Source organism: Gossypium arboreum, chromosome 2 (assembly GCF_025698485.1).
Source record: "Gossypium arboreum isolate Shixiya-1 chromosome 2, ASM2569848v2, whole genome shotgun sequence".
In the NCBI taxonomy this organism is placed as follows: Eukaryota; Viridiplantae; Streptophyta; class Magnoliopsida; order Malvales; family Malvaceae; genus Gossypium; species Gossypium arboreum.
This window is the reverse complement of record NC_069071.1, coordinates 90,021,914-90,042,860: the sequence shown is the minus strand read 5'-3', so window position 1 is coordinate 90,042,860 and position 20,947 is coordinate 90,021,914. Positions and strand designations below refer to the sequence as shown.

The window sequence follows — 20,947 nt, the reverse complement described above, 5'->3', positions numbered from 1 at the left end:
AAAAAATACTATACATGCCATTGAACAAAACAAACAAAGTCTTTATACCAAAGCTTCTCTAGTTGATAGTGTGTTGACTCTCCAATCATCTTCCAATTCTATCGAGCCTATGAGCTCTGTGAGACAGGGAAAAAGAGAGGGGTAAGCATTTACGTGCTTGGTAAGCTCGAATAACCTGAAAGTAAACTTACCGACTAATTAGCATACATCCATATTTAAACCATGAAATCATCAATTATGAAACGGTTCCCTATCACATGCACTCAATCAATGAGTTAGTTACATAACAAAGCATCATGTAATTTATGTAGATGAACTCATCATTCATCATTTTATTGACATACATCATATTAATCCCGTTGAGTTTCTAGAAATCTCGATGGAATACCCATTATCTCAATTTTTACGAATGATCATTTCACATATATACACTCCCGCGAACCTCACATCTCATTGCAGGATTACCAGTTCAGGCTAAATTCCCCATACCATGTACTCTTAAGGTGATGTTGGGATCACCAGTCCAGGCTAAATCCTTATAACGACAAACACCCTTAATGAGCTCAGATCTAATTACCATTCCAGGCTAAATTCAAACCCTAATCAGGTTACCCGTCCGGGCTAAATCCATAATGCACACATATTCTTCGGGAGGCTTGATCATTCAAGGAACACCCGTCCGTTTTAGATCCTTTTCATACTTGAGATCACGGATTACCCGTCTGGGCTAAATCCTTACTGCAACACATGTAGGATCTCTTTACACATAACAATAAGGGTTTATCCATCGAATTCTTTTTTTCAACCTCATCCGAGACATTTTTCACATGTTACCATCAAATATGCATTTCTATGATATTTCATGCTAATAATAAGTGCAATCATCATGCATTCATAAATCATTCAATTATGCATATTAGAAGTTTACTTTAAGTTATCCGAACTTACTTGGTATTCTTTTCGGAGTTGTGTTTCGGTTATTCTGAAACCTTGCGTTTACCTCAATCGACCTCCGGAATTCGTTCCTCGGGGTTTATAACAACAAAATTAACTCATTAATACACTACATTATACATTTCAAGTTAATATCTACTCCCGGTCCAAATGATCGTTTTGCCCCTAACCTTTCACATTTTTACGATTTAGTCCCTTGGCTCGTATAATGAAACACATGCACTTTCTATCTTACCCAAGCCTAGCCGAACACTTTTCCTTCTTATGGTAGCCCACATTTTCCATTATTTTCTCATTTCTACCACACATTTACATCTTTTGCAAAATAGTCCCTATAAGGGTTTTTCATGAAAATCAACTAGGAAAAGATGTTTAATACACATTCATCTTTCATATTCCTCCATAATCCCTCAAAATACAAGCAATTCATGCATGGGTAAATTTTTAAACATGAACCCTAGCATGAAATATGGGTAGAAATGGAGAGAGCAAGCTACCTGGATTTCAAAAATATAAAGAGCATGAAAAACGGGGCTTGGGGGAACTTACTATTGAGCTTGGAAAACTTGAAAACCCTAGCTATGGAAACCCTTGAAGTTTCGGCTGGACAAGGAAGAGAATGGGCTGATTTAAGTTCATTTTTCCCATTTTCTTTCATTAAAATTCCAAATGACCAAAATGCCCTTAAGCCATTTCCTTCAAATTCCATCCATGCAAGCCCATTTTTGTCCAAAAACTTAGAATTTAGGAAAATTACTCTCCAAGACCTTCTAATTCATAACCCAAAGCAATTTTATACAAATTACTTCTAGAATTCATGTTTTACAGTTTATTCAATTTAGTCCCTAATTTCCAATTGAACACCTTACTCAAAGAATTTATTCATGAAACTTTAACACATCCATATACTCATATTCTAGGCCTCATAATAATCATAAAGTAAATATTTTGATGTCAGATTTGTGGTCCCGAAACCACCATTCTGACTAGGCCCTATTTTAGAATGTTACACAATTTTTGATAAAATTGACACTCCATGAAACTGGTCAAATAGATCATCAATCCTTGGTAGAGGGTACTTATTCTTAATAGTCACTTTACTCAGTTGCCGGGAGTCGATGCACATCCGCTTGGGTCCATCCTTCTTCTTCACAAACAATATCGGTGCTCCCCACGGGAACATACTAGGGCAGATGAACCCTCGATCCAGTAACTCTTGAATTCGAGCTTTGAGTTCTACAAGCTCCTTCAGTGCCATTCTATAAGGGACGATTGACACCGGAGCCATACTAGGTAGGAGCTCAATCCCAAATTCAACTTCATGGTTTGGAGGTAACCCAGGTAGCTCATCAGAAAAGACATCTGGAAAATCCTTAACAGTCTTGATATCCTTTACTGAAGAGTCCCCAACATCTGATACACTTACGTAGGCCAAGAATGTAACATCCCGATTTTGAGCCTAGTCAGAACAGGGGTTTCTGGACCACAAATTCGACGAAGAAAATTTTATTTTTATTATATTTTTATGGTCTACGATTTCACGGAATAATTTCGTGAAATTTTCGTTCGAAAATTTTGACGTTTGGGCACTCAATTTAGTCAAAAGGACTAAATTGTAAAAGGTTACAAAATGTGTGTTCTAGTTCACAAAGGTACTAACTACTTGTGAGTAATGGGTTTTTAAATTGGAGATCCTTAAATGGTAAATAGCCCATTTTGTAATTAGTGGACAAAAATGGACATGGCATGAAATGTTTTTATTTATTTTTCATTAAGGGTATTTTAGTAATTTGGCAAATAAAGCCAAAATAACTAAGAAAAAGATGTCATCTTCTTCATTTTTCTCATGCCATAACTGTATATGGAGATGGAAGACATGGCTAGGGTTTGTAAAACTTCCAAGCTTGATTGTAAGTCCATCTTTGCCTCGATTTTAATATTCTTTGCATTTTTGAAATCCTCGTAGCTTGATTTACCCATTTCTACCATTAATTTGAGCTAGGGTTCATGTTTAAGAATTACCTATATGTAACATGCATGCATTTTTATGTCTAATGGTAGAAAATGAGTGGTGGGTGTTAGATAAACAACTTTTGCTAAGCGATTTTACGTGAAAACAAGTAAAACGACATAATCGGTAAAAATACCTAAAGTACGTGTCAGAGTGAGAATTTGATGTTGTTATAGAAGGGAAAATGATTAGCATGTCATAAAACATAAGAAAATAGGATGAATTTTAATTTTCGAACCTTGGGCCAAAAGTGAAAATATGTAAAAGTTTAGGGGTTAAAATGCAAATTTGTAAAACTATGATTTATGGACCCATTTGAATAATGTGAGTAATAAATGAGCTATATTTGTAATGTTAGATCAAGGAAATCGAGATTCGGGCTAAAATCGAGAAAATACCAAGTAGTAGACTTAAATGGTAAAAATGGTCATTTTCATATACGAGCTAAGTTCATATGATTTTTAATAATGCAATGTGTCTTTTAATGTTATTACTTTGATAGTATATGAGATGTAAGTTTATATGTAAATAATGTATTGTTTTATTATGTTGTAATATTTTATTTTGTGACATGTGATATAAGTTTTAGTATTGTTCAATTAATGGACACAAACAGTGATTTGTGGTTGATGAATTGAGATTAAATGAGGAAATGTCGATTGAACCTTCAGGATGGAAAAGCGTGGTGCTAAGTGGATATACCATGGTTATACGTGTAACATGGTGCTAAGTGGATATACCACGATTACACATATTGATACATGTAACGTGGTGCTAAGTGGATATGCCACGGTTACATATATCGATTCATTAACATGGTGCTAAATGGATATACCATGGTTAAACATGTAACGTGGTGCTAAGTTGATATGCCACACTTATACATGTTAATTTGAAAAGTGGTGCTAAGTGCATATGCCACAATTACATGTTAGCCTAATAGTGTGGTGCTATTGTATATACCACTAAGTTGGGCATTAATTACAGAAGGTGGAGCTATGTGCTAAAACCACTGGATATTTTTACTTTCCGAAGTGTTTATCGGGAGGAACAAGTTTGCTAAATGAAATTTAACGTGAAAAAAAAATGTAGGATAATACTGGAATATGAATATATGAGTTTTGAATTATGAGTTAGATATGTGATTGAAATTTTGATAAGATGAATATGGATAAGTATTATCTTGAAAGTTGATAATAAGAAATTTTAGTGAACGAATGAAATTTGGGAGAAACAGTCTAAAAGAGCAGCAGGGGAGTGACTTTGAAAAATCATCAAAAATGGTAAAAGTTGAACTAGAAGTGGAATGAGATATGGAATTAAATCTTATTGAATCTATTTTCATATAAAAGAAATAGAGAAAACAAAGGAATTTTGTATTTTGAGATATTTATATTTTTGTGAGACTGGCACAGACTGATTTCGTGATCCCCTGTTCTAAATTGTAAAAATCATTAAAAATTGTACAAAAATAGTTAAGGAACATAATTTATATGGTTGGATTCCTTATTGAATTTATTTTCAGAAGAAAGATAATTAAATTTTAGTGAAGAGTTGTCAGAGCTGCTGAACCGCGAAACAGGGGAGACTTCAATGAATAAACTCTATTAATTGGCCCAACCAAAAATTCTAAAATTTTTATGGCAAGAATACATGTGAGTCTAGTTTCTGGGAAAATTAACAGATCTTAATTTGGAATCCTGTAGCTCGAGTTATAAATAAGTTATCGTCTATGACTAGTAGACAGCTTGACTAGATTATTAATAAAAGTGTAATTATAGTTGTTTTACCTAAGGAAACATATTGGTAAATTGCTTATTAATTTCATATGGACTTACTAAGCGTCAAGCTTACCCCTCTCTCCATTTCTTTTAGTATCGGTAGGTCGGCTCGGGGTTAGAGATTGTCGGAAGTAGCATCACACTATCAGAACGTTGGTGTGAAGCATCAATAAACTTCAAGTGTTTTCAAGTGAGTGACATGTATAGAGATTTAGTTTGTTTGATAGTTGTTAGTATGATTTAGCCAAAAGTATTGGCTTATTATGGTTAAATCGTATATAGCCATGTAATATGGTTTATATTCGATTATTGGGTTGTAAGTCTAATTGATTATGCGTGCTTGATCCATTGCTTTATGATATGTGCATGTGAATGAATGTTTCGAAATAAAAATGAAATTTTATAGCTCGTATTTTATTTGGATGTTTGTATGTTTGTCCGGTAATGCCTCATACCCTATCCCGATCTCGGGTACGGGTAAGGGGTGTCACATTTAGTGGTATCAGAGTTATGGTTTAGTTGGTTCTCAGACTAATCTAGCATGTGTAAAAGTTTAGCTATACATGCCACGGATCTGTGATAGTGTGATGTCTCCCGACGCATATGAGAACCGTCTTGTTTAAGCAAAGGTACTCTCCAACCGAGCTACACCGACCATGTTTAATGCGATGTGAAGGTATTTAAGTAAAATTACGATCATGATGAGTCTCAATTTAGAAAATTATGAATAAAAATTCATGATATGTACGTGTAACACCCCGAACCCGAGACCGTCGCCGGAGTCGAACACGAGGTGTTAACAGACTTCAAACCACTTATTGAGAATTTCCCAGACAAGCTGCCAATCTGTGTACTAGTCGCTTAAAAAATCATAACTTGAGTTTTACAAATCGAAAATCAGTTTCGTAATTTTTCCCTGAAACTAGACTCACATTTCCATCTACAGAATTTTTTCTAGAATTTTTGGTCCAGCTAATTAGTACAGTTTATTAGTTAAAGTCTCCCATGTTAGGGGGATCGACTACACTGACCTTCGTGCGTTACAACTCAAATAACTCCCTGTGCAGGGCTTCAATACTGATGCCGTTTGTTTCTATAGAAACTAGACTCAAAGAAGAATTTATACATATATGTTATGACTCCTAATTATCTCTGGTTAATTTATAATGAATTTTCAAAGTCGAAACAGGGAATCCAGAAACCGTTCTGTCCCTGTTTCACGAAAACCCAAATATCTTTTAACATACAACTCATATGACCGTTTCGTTTCTTCCATATGAAAATGGATTCATCAAGGTTCATTTACATAATTTATTCAATATTTAATTCCATTCCTAATATTTTTAGTGATTTTTCACATCCACGTCACTGTTGCTGCCAGCATCTATTTCTAGGGTAGACTTTCTCTAACACATAGTTTCTATGATTCAACCACCCCTTTTTCATTTATAGTCCAAAATATAATCATGATGACCCATTCTAATGGCTGGTCATTGCCAAACATTTTCGTGCTTCTTAATGAGCATATACATACCAAATGATTATAACATTATGCTCAAAACATTTATACGCCATTTTCGCATGGCTATTCAAAATTTTACATACCAAGTTCAAACAAAACATAATAGCCTATACATGCCGTAATGTACTCCAAGACCAACTACGAAGAAAATACCAAAAGTTGTTAGCGGTGTGATGACTTCATGACGGTCCCGAATACGCAAAAAGTCGAGTCCAAGAAACCTAAAATAGGTGACAAGCAAACACCGAATGAGTATATAACTCAGTAAGTCATAAGCAATGCACTAACAACCATTAATAACATTATCGCAAGAGGAAACAAAATGGAACGAGGCTAATTACTCCATTCAAACCGATCTATACCATGGTTCCTTAGACCTTTCGATTCAATCATACATCTACATGACCTTTCACTCATTCCGCGATAATTCTTATGTACGTGACTTCAATTTACATTGTCACATAGGTTCAAACTTACCAAGCTCAACTCCAAATATAAACATAGCGCCTATTAGCCATGAACTCAAGGTACTTACCCAACCCGCTGTCCGTGGTCAACTCAATAATGTCGCACACTCAGTGTCAATAGTGATTCAAAAGCAGATAGTGAGTCCGCACACTCAGTGCTATATAATCAACTCGCACACTTAGTGCTATATGATCAAACTCGCACACTTAGTGCCATTCTCATGATCACAAATGTTTATACCCGCACACTTAGTGCCGAAATCAACAACTCAATACATCTCACCTCTTTTCCTTCCATTCAATACTTCCATCACCACATACACACATGTATATAAATTCATCATTCCTTTCGGCATAATTACATAGACATTATGTCTATTCAAATCAATACAAAATATATGCTTAGTGACTTACCTTGTGTTGGGTAAAACAGTCCAAGTCGGCTACTCGATGACCTTCATCTTTCCCTTGGTTGATTCTCCTTCTTTAACTCCTTGAGCTTAATCAATAAATCAACTAGTTTAACCATCTTGCTAAACATTCATAATTCAATTACACATGCATATGTATGTTTGTATATTCGCAACCATCCTCACTTATTACCCATTTAGTCAATTATCTAAGCCAAGATAAGGCTTCAATACGGTTGCCTCTAACCGAATACATGCACACCAATCTACTTCATTTGGCGAATATGCATGTCTATGTTGAGGCCAATTTTACACTTAATACCACACAAAAAAACAGCATACATTTTACTAACTAACGATTACATATTGTAGCTCAATACACATCTCTCATTTACTACATAACCAAACATCATCACAAGCAAATATACACCTTGAAATAGTATATATGTCATACCAATTCATCATGTGCAAACACATATTCATGTAGGTGCAAGGGCGAATCTCAAGTTGTTTATATCCAAATATAAACACATATCCAAAGCTCAAATCTTACCTACCATGCAACATGGATGAATCATACTTATGGATATACCATGACCGAATACATCACAACACCATAATTTTGGTCATGATTAAGCAAAGAACTTAATGTCTTACTCAAAAATACTAAAAAGAAAGTCCAAGAGCCATCAATCCCCATCACATATACCATTAACAAGCTTCATATTTAACATGCAATGGCATTAACACAAAATCCACCTTGGCCAAATACCATCCCCATGATATAACAAAGATTTGAACCATGGGCTAATAAGAACATCAAGCTAGTAACTAAAACATGCATGAATCTCATGGCACAACCTCAAACATACCTTAATCTTGATGCAAGTATAGCCAAACCCTTCCTAATCCTCTTCCAAACCAAACATGAAGCAAAAATTCCTCTTCTTCCTTAGGATTTTCGGTCAAGAGAGAATGAAAGGATGATCAATTTTTTTCTTTTCTTTTCTTCAATACACGGCAATAGGGGTTCACTCACACACATTTTTTTTCATTCTTTATTACCCATGCTTATTTGTTTATTTCTTTTCTCCTAATGCACCAACAAAACATGTCTATGACATGTTTTGCCCATCCTCATTGTCATGGCCGCCACCTCTTATAAAAGAGGGATATTTGACATGCAAGGCCATTGTTTTGCATGCATGCTTTAATTAGTCATTACACATTCCCCATCATACTTCCAAAGTTTTCTACTAGGTCATTTCTAGTGAAATTCACATTTATATCTCTAAATCAAAACATCAAAAATGTCGCACATGAGTTAACACATATTATAGGCAATAAAATAAATATTAAATTATTTTTATGCCTCGGTTTTGTGGTCCCGAAACCACATTCCGACTAGGGTCTTTTTAAGGCTGTCACAGTACGTGATAATACGTGAGCTGAAAGTTCATGTGGTGATGAATACCCATGCTTGTTTGATGCTCATATGATGTAGTGCACTTGGCCTACTTGATAAGATGAATGGGATAAATATAAATTCGTAGACGTATGAATAAAGGTGCATGATATCCTGATGTGAATAAATAAATAAAAGTGTCATTGTTCCGATCGAACGTTGAATGTTAAGGATTTTTTTTGTGAGATAAAGGATTGTAATAAAATGAACTTATTTAAATTAAATTGTTTGGACTGAATTAGATGATTGTAGTGATATGTATATGATGATGCACGAAATGAAAGTTGTGATTGTGATACAAATATTCATGTTTGTTTGGCCTTGATACGATGTCATGAGTATGATTTGTTTGATTAAATGAATAGATAAGCAAAGTTATCCAGAAAACATAGAATGCATGCATAAGTGCACTAGTTTAAATAAGATAATTGGAAGATTCGTGTTATACAGGTGTGAATAATAATCTGCTTGAAGTGAATTATATGTTTGTGAAAATGGTACTATGATGATGAAATAGTGTTATATGCATATGTATAAGACAGTCGAGTCAGAGGCTCTACAAGCACTCCCCCTTACCGAAGTGATGTTTATAATGGAATTTCATGAGATTTGTACTGAATAAGTTTCCGGTTGAGAAACCAAAGAGTTCAGTGATAGAATAATCATAAACATGATTAGAGGTTGAGAATAAGTTGGTAAGTAAAGTCAGAACTAGTTGGAGGAATGATATTTGAAATGTGTAATATCTGAGTGTGACAGTTACGGCTGGACAAATTTTAACAGTCTCTTCAAAGATGTTCTATGTGTTTATCCGTTCTCAGAAATATCTCTATGGTTGTTGATTTTCTGAAGAACTTCTTGTTATATAGGGATGTTTTCTAATCCTGATGCTAAATGAAAACATTGGTAGGCTGACTGGTTTATAAATTTTAGTGCTCTATTCCCTCGGGCATTCTATTACATTTTGTCTGATAAGAATTGATGAGAGAATATGTATGATACTATGATTTTGTTTCTTCTACTTGATGCTCCATTTGATATATATATAAGGAGATACATTGTTCTTATTGCATTTGATTCCAGTGGGATTAAATGATGTTTTCTTCTAGACTTCTTTTGTCTAAGGAATTATTGAGATCTTCCGTATTTTCCTATGAGTTTGGTTTTCGATCTTTCGACATAGTATCGTATCTTGGGTTTCTTTATTCTAGATTTCTTTATTTTGGGTTTCTCTATCTTGAATTTCTTTACTCAGTTTTTTTGTTATCTTTGTTCCATAAATTGTCAATTATGACTCATGTTTGAAGTGCATTATTCAGCTTGTAATAATCATGTCAAGTATGACCATACTTCTGATTTGATCTTAGTAATGTGGTGATTTTAGTATTGGGATTTTTCTAATTTTCGTGTAAGGATTTGACATCAGTAAAGGCATAGGTGATAAAAATGCGAGTTTCAATCGGTATGGTGGATTACTTCTCTCAAGTAAGTCAATCATAGTTAATGTCTTCAATTAAGATATTTTGGTTACTTGAGCTAATGAAATTGAGATGGTTTTGATTAGCGTAATGAATGAATAGTAAAGGATTGCATGATGAATTGTTTTATAACTAAAAGAAAATATTACTTGAGATGTCATTCACTGGTGATTAAGATCGAATCGAGTGTTCAATCGGTGTGAATTATTTATTTGAAAGATTTCATGTGACAATTATGTTAGGATCATTTTTCTCATGTCTGATAATAGAATTTCATTTCTTTACGGATAAAAGGAAAATAATTTGAACGAGAAGTGTATATCTCTTAGAAAAATTTTGATATGAGTTAAAGCTACTACGAATGATGAAGTTTTCGTCTTGTGAAAGCTGAAAAGTTTATTACATACTAGCAAAGTTCGGGCAGATGAGAATATTGCCAACCGAAGTACTTGAACTAGACTAGTCTACAATGAGTAAAGACTTCTTGATTTTCAGTAATGTACTGTTGTATGAATTGTGATGTGTTTCAAGACAATAAGGTAATGTGATAGTTTAGATCATTCGATGCCACAGAAAATTTTGAGTTGTTAATGGGGTTAAAACCGAGCATCAGGATCTACCAGAGTTATTTCTGCCAGGGTTGATATTAGGATGGAAATGAGAAAGGATTATTCTCGAGGCCATATCAGAATTATTTCCGTAGCGAGAAGGGGAAAATGTGATGTATCTTATTGTTAGATGTTTGACGAGATCTGTAAATCATACCAGTATTTAATGAATTTCTACTCATCAGATTCATGGAATTCCAGGTCTCTCTGATTGTTGGATTACTTGGAATTCTAGTGATAAAATGTAAATTATACACATTTTTAACCCATGTTTAATGCATTTTATGGATGATTTCTCATTAGAATTGTTGAATTCGATGCTTCTAATGCTTTAATTTCATGTTTTATACTTAGGAGAGCATAGGAGAGCGAAAGGAACGAGAAATGGGCCAAAAACAGAGAAAATGGACCAAAGTACGAAATCAACACAGCCTGGACCTCCTCACACGGGCAGACCATACGACCGTGTCAATCGGGCAGAATTGGAGCATGACTCACACGGGCATAGTACACTCCCGTGCCATTCTAACAGGCTCAGACACGGCCTGAAGTAATCGCACACGGGCGTGTCCCTGCCGATCCCAAGTTAAGTCCAATTCAGAAAAGGCCACTTTTGAGGGCTTCTAGGCATTCCAATGCCTATAAATACACCCTAGAAGAGGAGAAAGGGGGAGATGGAGAAGAGGGGGTAAGGAATTACACCAAGAAAGCCGATTGATCCATCTCAGAAGCCGGATTCATCATCATGATTGAAGATCTCTCCTCAATTTCCCTTCAAGAGTTTTGGGTTTTCTTTATGTTTTGTATTCTTTATTCTTCTCAGATGTTTTCTTATTTAGTTATGAACTAAATCCCCTAAATACCTAAGGGGAATGAAATCTAAGATGAATGTTGTTATTATTTTCCGAATCGTATGATAACTATTTAACTTGTTCTTAATTATGTGTTCTTAATTCTTGTTTTGATATCCCAAGATACTGATTTAAGGCATGCTCTTATTCAGAGGAGGAATAGACCCTGTCTAAGAGTACTTTTTCCATAATTAAGCGGAGTTGTTTGCGCGCCTAGAAATAGGGTGACAAGATTTTGCCGGATTAGGGTGAAACCTAATAAGGGGATCCATAGATCGAGTTAATGCAACCCTAGAGTGTTAATTAGAGAAAAGTCTCGGTTATTCAATCTAGGTATTAGACATTATTAGTCTTGAATAGGGATAATAACATAACTTAGGGATCTCTACGGAACAAGTTGAATGAATAAATTGTCCGATTCAGAGCCAGAATAACAAGTAAAGTCTAGGTGGATTTTTCCTTAGGTATTGTCTTAAGTCAATCTATTTTTCCTAAAAGCAATTCTCCAATTCTTTTCTCTGTGCGTTCCTAGTTTAGGTAATTAGTTAATTAAAACAAAACCCCATTATTCTTATGCTAGATAATAAAATGACAGTCATTACTAGTACTTTTGGTTCCCTTGGGTACGATATCCCGGTCTTGCCATTACTATACTATTGTTCGATAGGTGCACTTGCCTTTTCGTCGTGATAATAGTTAGTCTAGGTTTGATCTTCATTATAAATATTTATTACTTGTTACGAATCACGCGATCAAGTTTTTGGCGCCGTTGCCGGGAAACTAAAATATTACGAACGCTCAATTTTTATTACTTTAGGCATTTATTTTTCTTGCAATTTAATTTAATTTTATTATTATTTATTAATTTAATTTTTCCTTCTCTTGGCAGGTTTTCATAGTTATGACTAGAAAATACATAGAGAACAAGCAAGAAGACGATACTCAACCCCTAACCGAAGAGATGGCTGAAAACCAAGGCAATCAGCTACCTCCTGCAATTGTGGCAAATTAGAATCCTGCTCCTCGTACTATGTATGACTATGCTAAACCTTCTTTGACAGGATTGAGTCAAGTATAGTTAGACATGGTATTGCTGCAAATAATTTCGAACTGAAACCTAACACAATTCAGATGATACAGCAGTTTGTTCAGTTTGATGGTTTGTAGGATGAGGATCCCAACACTCACTTGGCAAATTTTCTAGAGTTTTACGACACTTTCAAAATTAATGGCATTTCTGATGATGCCATTCGCCTTCGGTTATTTCCCTTTTCATTGAAAAACAAAGCTAAACAGTGGTTGAACTCGTTACCACGAGGGTCAATTACTACTTGGTAACAAATGACCGAAAAATTTTTACTTAAATATTTTTCGCCGGCTAAAACAGTAAAGTTGAGGAATGATATTTCTTCTTTTGTGTAGATGGATTTAGAAACACTTTACGATGCGTGGGAGAGATACAAGGACTTATTGAGAAGGTGTCTTCACCATGGGTTACCTCTATGGCTACAAGTTCAAACCTTTCACAACGGTTTGAATCCCTCAACAAGGTAAATGATTGATGCAGCAGCCGGTGGAACGATCAACAATAAAACACCTAAGGAGGCCTACGAGTTTATCGAAGAGATGTCCCTGAATAACTATCAGTGGCAAGTCATAAGGACAAACCAACAAAAGCCCTCGGTGTTTTCAATATTGATGCAGTTACCATGCTTACTAATCAGGTAGAACGCTTAAATAAAAATATTGATGATTTATACGGTTCTACGCAGGTACACTGTAACACCCCGTACCCGAGACCGTTGCCGGAGTTGGACACGAGGGGTTTGCAGACTTAAATCACTTATTTGCACAGTCCATTTTAAATTTCCAGATGAGCTGGCTAACTGCATCACTGTCACCTTAAAAATCATATCTCGAGTTCCAAAACTCGAAAATCAGTTCCGTAAATTTTTCCTGAAACTAGACTCATATTTCCATCTAAAAATTTTTTTCTAGAATTTTTGGTCAAGCCAATTAGTACAGTTTATTAGTTAAAGTCTCCCCTGTTTTAGGGTTCGACTACACTGACATTTGCGCATTACGACTTGGATATCTCCCTGTACAGGGCTTCACTACTGATACTGTTTATTTCTGTAGAAACTAGACTTGAAAAGGAATCTGTAAATATATGGTATGACTTCTAATTATCTCTGGTTAATATATAATGAATTTCCAAAGTCAAAACAAGAAATCCAGAAACCGTTCTGGCCCTGTTTCGCGAAAACTTAAATATCTCATAATATACTACTCATATGATCATTTCGTTACTTTCCTATGAAAATAGATTTATCAAGGTTATATTACATAATTTATTCACTATTTAATTCCATTCCTACTATTTTTAGTGATTTTTCACATTCACATCACTGCTGCTATCAGCATCTATTTTTAAGGTAGACTTTACCTATTACATAGTTTCCATGATTCAACTAGCCCATTAGCATATATAGCACAAAATATGATCATGATTAACCATTCCAATGGCTAATCGTTCCCAAACATTTCCATACCTCTTAATGAACATCATACAAGTCGATTATAATACTAAGCTCAAAGTGTATATAAGCCATTCTCGCATGGCTATCCAAATTTATACAAAACCAAAGGGTCCATGACCAACAACAAAAAGGGTAGTCCTATACATGCCATTTCAAAGTTCAACCAAAAGTGTTTGATAGTGTGGGCGACTTCGACTTCAATAATCCCGAGTCCGATAGCTGACGAACCAAAATCCATAAAACAGAGATTCAAAGAAACGGAGTAAGCATTTAATGCTTAGTAAGTTTTGAGCCATGAAATTAGACACAACTAAAGTGTAGCATTCATACGGCTAAACGGATAATTTCATATGCACAAATTCTCAATATCATACTTACTTCACATTACCAACCCTTATAATCATACACAAAAGATCAACTTAGCCAAAAGGCCGGTAGCTCATTTATCGACTGAGCGAATACTAATTGTAAGGGATCAACTAATTCAATGCATATACGAGACATACCTCATTGCTGGGATTTTACGAGAATATTAATTGAAACTATTACAGCAAGGTCGCTCATTCCCAAGCCAAGTACCTTCGGGATTTAACCGGATATAGCTACTCGCACCAATGCCTTCGGGACTTAGCCCGAATATAGTAGCTTCGCACAAATGCCTTCGGACTTAGCAGGATGTAATAACTCGCACAAATGCCTTGGGACTTAGCCCTAACTAGTCACTAGCGCAAATGCCTTCGGGACTTAGCCCGGTTATCATCCGAATATTCATGCACATATCAATAAATCATGACACATTTATATCTCATTTTCATAATTAGAGTTCAAACACAAGTCACGTATTAAGCACTCCCATTTTCGGCTCACTAGCCACATACAAACAGCATGGTTTAGTTTGCTTTATGACACAATCTCTATGCACATACAGCTACCCGTCATACGTATAGACTAATTAACTCATCATATAATTCAAGTAGAATCATCATATCACCGTATATTTGTTATGCTCATACATCATGACTTAATCAAATCATAAACTAAGTCTCATTGCTCGAAAACTTACCTCGGATGTTGTCGAACGATTTCGATGGCTATTCGACCACTTTTTCCTTCCCTTTATCGGATTTAGTTCCCCTTTTGCTCTTGAGCTTAATTTAACAAATAAATTGATTTAATCATTTGAGCATCAAAAAGGGGAACTCAAGGTACTTAGCCCATATATATATACATTAGACATTAAAGTCACATACATATGAAATCATGAATCAACTCACTTATTAACCCACACTTCCTTTTAGCCGATTGTCTAAGCCAAGATAAATGCATCAATATGCTTGCCTCTAACCGAATACATGCAACACTAATCTTCTTCCTATGGTCGAATATGCATGTCTATTGTTGAGGCCGATTATATGCTTAATACTTCCTACAAGTATGGTTACTTGTATTGATTATATATCATCTTATTTCAAGTTCAAAACTCGGTTAATACGCATATATACACTAGTAATCAAATACTAACATTTTGCACTTCACCTTACTACCATTTCACATCTACTTTCTACCATGGCCGAATGCATCAAGACACCATACCATTCAATTTTGGTCATGGGTTACACAAGAAACTTAATGTCTAACTCAAAAATGCCAAAAAGAAAATCCAAGAGTCATCAATCACCATCACATGTATCATTACAAAGCTTCACACTTAGCATGCAAATGACATCAGCACAAATCCACCTTAGCCGAAACTTGACTCATCTTCATGCCTCATCACCACAACATCAAACATCAACCAAGAAGACAACACCCATGGCCGAATATCATCTCCATCTCATAGCAAAGATTTAAACCATGGGCTAGGTAGAACTCAAACTAACAACTAAAACATGCATGAATCTCATGGACAACATCAAACATACCTTAGTCTAGCAACCCACCATAGCCGATTTTCTCAAAGCTCTTCCCCCTTCTTCTCTTTCTCCCATTCGGCCAAGAACAACATGAGAACTTCTTTTTTTTTCAATTCACGGCAATGGGGGGGGCAACCACACACATGTTTTTTGTCATCATTTACCTTCCCATTATTATTTTATTGCCCATACTCCTTATTTTATTTTTCCTAACATAAATCACTAACATAACATGTTTATGACATGTTTTGCCCATAACATTTTGTCTATCCTTAATGTCATGGCCGACCACTACTTCTTAAGGGGGAAATTGACATGCAAGTCCACCCTTTTGATTTCATGCACTAATAGATCCTTATAGATCGACCTATCACATTTCAAAAGTGTCACACATAAGTCCTATTAGCTAAATTCACATGCAATTGACTAAATCGAAGCTTAAAACTTTCACGCATTCATATTGACATATTTTAGACAATAATCATTATATTCAAATAATTTGGTGACTCGGTTTAGCGGTCCCGAAATCGCTTTCCGATTAGGGTCACTTTAGGGCTGTCACATACACAAAGTGATGTAGTGCGACTCAAATCTAGGAGGCATGTCAAACTTTGACTAGCCACCCTACAGACATAACATGGAAAATGAGCAAATCAATTATATGGGTAATAATCCTTGAACTCAAAATAATCCTTATAGTAACACTTACAATGCAGGTTGGAGGAATCATCCAAATTTTTCATGGGTAGGCCAAGGAAACCAAGGAAATCAAAGGGCACCATCTCCCCAAGGATTTCAGCAACCATCCTACCGACAGGAAAGGAAATTAAACCTTGAAGAGATGTCATAAAAATTTATCTTGATGTCAGAAACGTAATTCCAAAATACCGAGACAGCACTTAAGAACCAGCAAGCATTGATTCAAGGTCTCGAAACTCAAATAGGGCAACTTGCAAAACTGATCTCTGAACACCTACAAGGTACTTTACCTAGCATTACAGAGACCAATCCTAGGGAACAACTTCATGCTATCGCTGTGCTGGATAATGAAAAGCTAGATGATCCAGAATCACAACAAGACAATGCAATTAACAAAGGCCGAGAAGAGGTAAGCAATGATGATCCTAAATAGGTAAGTACGAATTATAAACCTCGTGTGCCATATCCTAATATGATGAAGAAAGACAGAACAGAAGAACAATACGGTAAGTTCATCAAACTCTTAAAGAAATTACATATTAACTTACCCTTTATTGAAGTTCTTTCGCAGATGCCCAACTCAGCAAAATTCTTAAAAGAACTTCTGACCAATAAGCGAAAGTTAGACGCTACATCGTATGTGGAACTCAATGCAGTCTGCTCAACTATTCTAAAGAATAAGCTACTTAAAAAATTGAAAGATCCAGGGAGTTTTACAATTCCTTGCTTAATTGGTAGTTTATCTGTGAATAATGCTTTAGCTGATTTAGGGGCAAGTATAAATGTTATGCCTTATGAAATGTTTAAACGACCAGGTCTTAGTAAACCCAGATAGACTAGGATGAGCATTCAATTGGCTGACAAAACAGTTATATTTCCTAAGGGTATTATTAAAGATGTTCTCGTTAAAATTGATAAATTTATTTACCTAGTAGACTTTGTCGTCTTAGACATGGATGAGGATAATGAGGTACCTTTAATTTTAGGACGACCCTTTTGAGCAACTGCCAAAACCATTATTAATGTAGGTACAGGAGAGCTAACACTTCGTGCAGGTGACGACGCAGTAACACTCCAAGCACGCGACTCAGTCAAAACCCCTAAGACTCAAGATAATACTATAAAACCTGTTGATGATAAAACTAATATTCAATCATCCTTGCAGGAACTTCCTCGAACCAAGACAACAGAGACAGTGCACTACTATCATGTAGAGAACAAAGAAGTCCATGAGGAACGAAGGCTGCAAATAGAGGAGCTAGATGAATGGCGAACACATAAACCAAAAACACGCGATAAACTGAAATTACGCCAGAACGAGCTTGATACCTCTCCAAATCAACTTCAAATTGGAGATAAAGTGTTGTTAGATGCTGCATATCCCCACATTATCACTACCACATCGAATGAAGAAATCCTTCTTACGGTACTCAGCATTTTCCTATTCGGTACAGTGGAGGTGAGTCATCCCAAGTTTGGCACTTTTAAGGTAAAAAACACCCGTTTAAAACCTTATTTTCAGATTGATAGCCGAAACGAGGAGTATAAACTCCTTGAACCACCATGATCATTCAACAGAGAGGTAAGTCAAGCTTAGACTATAAATAAGCGCTTCTCAAGAGGCAACCCGAGCACTAACATATTTTGATTTCTTTATTTTTAACTTTTAACACTTTAAATCACTAACTTTATCTTTGAATTGCAAATTTTTTCAGCCCACACGGCCAGGCACACGGGCGTGCCTAAGGCCGTGGCTGTTAGGGAAGAGACACGGCCAGTGCGATGCGTAGTGTGGGAGCAGGGCATGATTTCCCCAAAACACGGGATGAGATAAATCCCCACGGCCGTGCGACATGGCCGTGGGCAAACTTGATAGGTGAACATGAATGTGGGAATAAAAAAAACATGGGCATGCCAGGGACAAGGCTCGATTCTGTTTCTTCGACATGGGCGTGCGACACGCCCGTGCCATTAAGCTATGGACAACAATACACGGTCGTGGTATCCTAACACACGGGTGTGGGAGAAGCGAACCATGCTAGACACGGCCGTGCGACATGATCACGTAGTGACATGGCCTATAAACATGGGCATGTGAGAAGACCGTGGGAGACATCTTAGTTTGCGATAAACACAGCTGAGCCACGGCACACACAAGTGTGTGCTCTAGCAGTGCCACTTGAAAAATTGGAATGATTATCTTATTTTATTTTCCTTTATTACGTTTTTAAGATTCATTCATTTTTCAGATTCATCTGTTTTCCTTTTCAAAAAAAAAAACAAAACAGCTTACCTTTAGAGTCCAGCTTTCCATCCAAAGTATCTCCAATACTTGATCTCACTAATCCAAGGTTATCATTAGTTCTTAATACAAGAAGTTTCACTCCTCCCCCTATCTTATTCTTATACTCTAATATCTATCTTTGTACATTGAGGGCAATGTACATCATAAGTGTGGGGGGAATATTTATTTATCATTATCAAAAAAATCCCTGAATTATTACCTTGTTATCTTGAAAAGCTCTCATATCATATTTAGGATAAATTTTGATTGATTTATGATTTTTGATTGATATATCTTGAATTAAAACATAGGCATTTATGCATTGATTGTTTAAACTGTAAGACATTAGAGAATCAAGCATGATGAGTTGATTTTTAAATTCAAAATCTTAGGCTGTTTCCCCAAGTCTAGGTATTACTTTGAACTGGAATTCATGAGTTTAAACATCAAAAAGCCATAATTTTTGTGATATTTTTGAGCCTTTTAAGCATCTATTCATCCTTTCATGCTCACTTTTATTATTGCTTTAAGTGTGTCAGTATTGAACTATTATTCTAGAACTTGCTTGATTATGCATGTCGAGACCACACCATTTGATTTGATATATCAAAATTATTAAGGCACATAGGATTAACCCACTCATGCCATGAAAAGCCTACCTCCACGATTAACCCCTAGTAAACCCCCTTAAGCCTAACAAATCATTTCTTGTATTACACTTAACATTAACCTTTAACCCATTATTGTTGAAATCCCCTAAATTAATCTCTATTTTTGTCGAGTTTTGAGTTGAATAGATTGCCTAGCTATGTTTTGTTCTTGATATTTAGTCTATATGATTTAAATTGTTCTTTAAAAAAAAAACTATGTATGCATATTTGTAATTTCATATTCTGAGAGAAGCTTTGTTGTATGCAAGTGAAGATTAACTCTTTTTCTAGTTAAGGAAACTTTTCAAGTCAATCTCGATTCTAACCCTTTCTTTCAGCTTGTGACCACACCCCCCAACCAAGCCTCATTACAATCCTCTAAAGACCTTTTGATTGATGTACCATCTTAAATTATAGTGGTGGAGATTTGATTTTCATGCAAGCCTATGGTAATGACTTTCCATTATTGACTATTGTGTGCTTCCTTTATTGTCCTTAAAACACCTCGAGTGATTTGAGTGAATCTTTAGTGAGGATGTCAAACTCTATAATATTCTGAATTAAAGGTAATTACTTAGATGAGGGAAGACACCTATGTTTTCAGAATAAAATGCTCAACTTGGAATGATTGAAACTTTTATGCTCTTTTAGTTAAATTCTCAATGTATGATTACTTATGGTTTAATATGAGATATTATCAATAGAAATTATAAGTTGAGAAGGATTTATTTTGATTATGAGTTGAGAATTTTGCTTGAGGACAAGCAAATGCTTAAGTGTGGGGGTATTTAATAAACCGTAAATTATACACAGTTTTACCCCATGTTTAATGCATTTTATGGATGATTTCTCATTAGAATTGGTGAATTCGATGCTTCTGATGCTTTAATTTCATGTTTTATACTTAGGAGAGCATAAGAGAGCGAAAGGAACGAGAAACGGGCAAAAAACAAAGAAAATGGACCAAAGTATGAAATCAACACAGCCTGGACCTCCTCACACGGGCAGACCACACGGCCGTGTCAATCTGGCAGAATTGGAGCACGACTCACATGGGCATAGCACACGCTCGTGCCATTCTAATAGGCTCAAACATGGCCTGAAGTAATCGAACACGGGCGTGTCCCTGCAGAGCCTAAGTTAAGTCCAATTCGGAAAAGGCCACTTTTGAGGGCTTCTAGGCATTCCAAAGCCTATAAATACAACGAGAGACTGAGAAGAGGGGGTAAGGAATTATCCCAAGGAAGCCGATTGATCATCTTAGAAGCCGGATTCATTATCAAGGCTGAAGATCTCTCCTCAATTTCCCTTCAG

General features: G+C 35.7%; 1 non-coding gene across 1 annotated transcript; it reads right to left on the bottom strand.

The window, feature by feature from the left end:
- Positions 1 to 12,936: 12,936 nt before the first annotated feature.
- On the bottom strand, positions 12,937 to 13,043 carry LOC128289916 (small nucleolar RNA R71). Its single transcript, XR_008279557.1, has one exon. It is a non-coding gene; the product is annotated as a small nucleolar RNA R71 (small nucleolar RNA).
- Between the last annotated feature and the right edge of the window lie 7,904 nt (positions 13,044 to 20,947).